Source organism: Triticum urartu, chromosome 4 (genome assembly GCF_003073215.2).
Source record: "Triticum urartu cultivar G1812 chromosome 4, Tu2.1, whole genome shotgun sequence".
Taxonomy (NCBI): Eukaryota; Viridiplantae; Streptophyta; class Magnoliopsida; order Poales; family Poaceae; genus Triticum; species Triticum urartu.
In genome coordinates this window covers 368,959,061-368,963,858 of record NC_053025.1, presented here as the reverse complement: position 1 = coordinate 368,963,858, position 4,798 = coordinate 368,959,061, and positions in this window count along the sequence as shown.

The following is a 4,798-nucleotide window of genomic DNA, read 5'->3' as shown; positions in this document are numbered from 1 at the left end:
TCAGTGGGAAACTAAAACTAAGTTTTTGGATCATTCTTTTGCAAAAATCTCTGCATTTTGTGATGCTCATCCTTTCTATCTCATCTATAATCTATTCACAGGGTCAGCAGTCAGTTTGCAGCATGTCTGATCAAAGTGATAGCCAAAATATGTCAGAGCAGCAAGTGGTGATGAGTGAGGGCACTAGTCCCTCCAGTTCATCTGATGAAGGCAGCAGGAGCACTCCTAGCAATTTGCCAAAGGCTGCCACGAGACAAAGGAAGAAGAGAACTTCAGATTCCGAAGATGAGGACTATGTGGCAGAGGAAGAGGCCACTTCCAAGAGAGTTGAGCCAGCTCAAGGCACTAAGCCAGGTCTGAAAATCAAAAGGCCAGCAGGCAGGCAGCCCATGTCAAAGGCAAGAGCCTCAACTGAGAAGCCCACTCCCCAAGAGCCAGTTGCAGCTGAGGGCAAGAAAAGAAAGGAAAGGGTGAAGAAGACTGTGGCTAGAGTGCTCGGCAAGGCTTCCATCATGGAATAAGAAGAGGAAGAAGAGGTAGCTGCACCAGCGCCCAAGGCAGCCAAGCTAATGGGAGATGCCATAAAATCAGGGGGAGCTGCTTCCAAGGCCAAGTCAGCTCCAAAGCCAAAGCCTAAGAGAAATACAAGGAGCATTCCTGCAGCTGAGAAGAGCAAGGCCCCAGTGCCTGAGACTGTTGCTGAAGAAGAGGAAGAGAATGTCCTGAGAAAGCTAAAGCCCAAGATCCCAGACCACAACGATGCTCATCCTGTGGCTGAGGATATGAAGCTCAGGAGAGATTCAGGGCTGAGGAAGTGGAGAGAACCAGACCCATATGCTTCAAGAAGAAGGACTGCCGTGGACTACAGGTTTCACACCAAGGAGCAGCAGGATTTCTATGAGACTGTTTTGCTAGATAAGAAGCCAATTGTTTGTGACATGAGATGGGTTGACTGGACCTACATCAAGGAGAAGGAGGAGCACTACCCAGGAGTATATGACAGCTTTAATGCTTGTGGAGTAGCTGACTTTGTTGGGCAGAAGCTCACAAAGTGGAACGAGGAACTGATCATGCAATTCTACTCCACGGCACACTTTTATCCAGATGGGAGGATCACATGGATGTCTGAGGGTACAAGGTACCAATCTACAGTGGCTGAGTGGGCACAGATCATAAATACCCCAGAGGAGCAAGATGATGACTTGGATATCTATGCCAAGAAGAAGATGGACCATAACTCCATGTCCAATATGTACAAGGAAATTCCCAATGAAGCTCTTGACACCTTCAAGTTTGGCTCTGTGCATTACCTTCTGTCAGGACTGCCTACGATCAATTGGATACTAAGGCACACCTTACTGCCCAAGTCTGGAGATCACAAGATGATCAGAGGCCATGCTATCAACTTGCTACATGTGTTTGATGTGCCTCAGAAGTTCAAGGTGATGAGCCTCATAGTGGAAACAATTAAGAGGACTGCAGCAGATCAGAAAAGGAGCTGCGGATATGCCCCTCAAATTCAGGAGCTCATCAACTCCAAGATGGGCACGGGCATATATCTATTGGATAAGGAACACCTGCCCATCCGTCCAGATTTCGAGGACAATGAAGTTGTGATGACTGAGAACGAGCCATCATCTGCCCAAGCATACGCGAAGAAGGAGAAGGCGAGGAAGGAGAAAGCTGCCAAGATGCCTACTCAAGAGGAGGCATCTGAGTATTTCTTGAAGACTAAACAAGAGCAGCTTGGTTACTTAATTGCATCCATGCTGAGGATTGAGCAAAGTCTGGCCACCCTCACTCAGAATTAGCAGAGCCTAGAGAGAATCATGGAACAGAAGTTCTATGACTTGGATGTCAAGGTAACGGAAGTTCAGTCTGCAGTGGAGCAGCTCCAGGAGGACATGCAGGAGAGGAGAGGCAGGACTACCACTCATGCCTTTGCCAGAGTGCCAAGAGGTCCGAGGTCATCTGCCGTGCTAGTTGCTGACACAAGAGCCACCACCTCAGCACCAGCCACAGCCTCAGTTCCACCAGCTCCAGCATCTACTTCAGCTCCAACTCCAGCGACTACTTCAGCATCTACCGAAGCCTTCGTCCTTGGAGTGATCCGGACTCCACCACCACCTGAAGATCAAGCCTGAGCGTCAATTTAGCACTATGCATTTTCTAGGAACTTTTTGGTAACTTGTTGCCAAAGGGGGAGAAGATGTATAGATCATAGGCTTCGAGAGAGAGAGTGTTGCTTTTCTCTCTTGCTTTATTTGGTGGTTTTTCGAACTTGTTTCTTTTGAGTGCCTGAGATACTACGTCATTATTTGTGAGACATTGATGATCATGTGTTTGATCATAAGCTACACTTAATGCTTGCTTAATATTATTATCCTATCTATCTTGTGTGATCATTCACTTTTCTTGGTGATGAGTGCATGTATTTCATTCTTACCATTTTGAGCGCTCCACCAAGATGTATGTGACATGGAAGAGTAACCCATGACTCTAACTCTTTGTGCATTTGCAGTCCAAAGCAAATTTTAAATATGCACAAATTTAGGGGGAGCTCTTACTTATCACATACTTCTCAAAGCGACGATATATTTCTTGCTTATTATCATTTGTCGAAGCTTTGATCTATATGTTGTCATCAATTATCAAAAAGGGGGAGATTGAAAGTGCAACTATCCCTAGGTGGTTTTGGTGATTCATAACAACATATAGCTCATTGAGCTAATGCTATTACAAGATGATTATTTCAGGAAAGCTCAATGATTGGCATGGCATGGATGTGAAAGTGGAACCCTCAAAATGCTAAGGACAAAGGATTGGCTCAAGCTCAAAAGCTCAAGACTCTTCATTTTATATTTTAGTGATCCAAGATCACATTGAGTCTTTAGGAAAAGCCAATACTATCAAGGAGGGATGAGGTGTTGCTTAATGAGCCTCTTGCTTCATGTGCTTAGTGATATGCTCCAAAACCCTCAACTACTTTCCCATATCCAACATATGACCTAAACCCTAAGCCAAACTCGGATCTACCGATTCTTTCTATCCGGCGTCTATCCGCCGCCACCGAGTTTCCTTTGTCATTAAGCCATTGCCAAACCCTAGCAAATTCGGTTCTACCGATAGGGATCTCGGTCTCACCGAGATGGGATTGCAAACTCTCTATTTCCCTTTCGTACTCGGTCTCACCGAAAGAGGGATCAGTCCCACCGAGATTGCAATGTAAACTCAGTGTTTCCCCTTTGTAACTTTTCGGTAATCGGTCCCACCGAGTTTGAGTTAGCTAATTACCAAAATCGGTCTCACCGAGTTTTGTATCTCACCGAGATTACGTTATGCCCAAACCCTAACCATATCGGTCTACCGAGTTGATGTCAGTCCCACCGAAAATCTCTAACGGTCACTAGGTTTACTTTTCGGTCCGACCGAGTTCGTTGATTCGGTTCCACCGAGATTGGAAAACTGTGTGTAACGGTTGGATTTTGTGTGGAGGCTATATATACCCCTCCACCTCCTCTTCATTCGTGGAGAGAGCCATTAGAACACACACACCATTCCAACTCATATGTTCTGAGAGAGAATCACCTACTCATGTGTTGAGACCAAGATATTCCATTCCTACCATATGAATCTTGATCTCTAGCCTTCCCAAGTTGCTTTCCACTCAAATCTTCTTTCCACCAAATCCAGAATCCTATGAGATAGAGTTGAGTGTTGGGGAGACTATCATTTGAAGCACAAGAGCAAGGAGTTCATTACCTACACACCATTTGTTACTTCTTGGAGAGTGGTGTCTCCTAGATTGGCTAGGTGTCACTTGGGAGCCTCCGACAAGATTGTGGAGTTGAACCAAGGAGCTTGTAAGGGAAAGGAGATTGCCTACTTCGTGAAGATCTACCGCTAGTGAGGCAAGTCCTGTGTGGGCGATGGCCATGGTGGGATAGACAAGGTTGCTTCTTCGTGGACCCTTTGTGGGTGGTTGCTTCTTCGTGGACCCTTCGTGGGTGGAGCCCTTCGTGGACTCGCGCAACCGTGCCCTTGGGTGGAGCCCTGTGTGGACTCGCGCAACCGTTACCCTTCGTGGGTTGAAGTCTCCATCAACGTGGATGTAGGATAGCACCACCTATCCGAACCACGGGAAAAACATCCGTGTCTCCAATAGCGTTTGAATTCTCCAAACCCTTCCCTTTACATTCTTGCAAGTTGCATGCTTTACTTTCCGCTGCCAATATACTCTTTGCATGCTTGCTTGAATATGTGATGATTGCTTGACTTGTCCTAAATAGCTAAAATCTGCCAAGAACTAAAATTGGGAAAAGGTTAAGTTTTTATTTGGTCAAGTAGTCTAATCACCCCCCTCTAGACATACTTTCGATCCTACAGTTGTCGTCACAATTTTCTCGTTACAGTTCTGGAATACCTGAGTTCGCCGACATCGAAAATCTCTTTTATGCAGTTGTTGGTGAGATAACCTCGACGCCACCTAGTACTGGGGCGGGAGTTCGGGAGTATTGCCATAACTCGTATAACGGATGTTTTTCGAAGGTTGAGGTAAATGATTTCTGAAGATTTCTTGGTTATGTGTTGAAGGATGGATACAACTGGTGCAATCCCTCTTTCGAGCAATCATTTGAACGGTTTTTCTTTTGAGTGGGCCCTAAACCACATGTCTTTTCCCAGGATCTTACCTGACTCTTCAAATTTTTCTGGAGTTATTCTCAAATTTCTTTTTGAAGTTTGACGTAAGAATGAATTATCATCAGTCATATGTCTTTCTCCAAGATCTTTCATATTA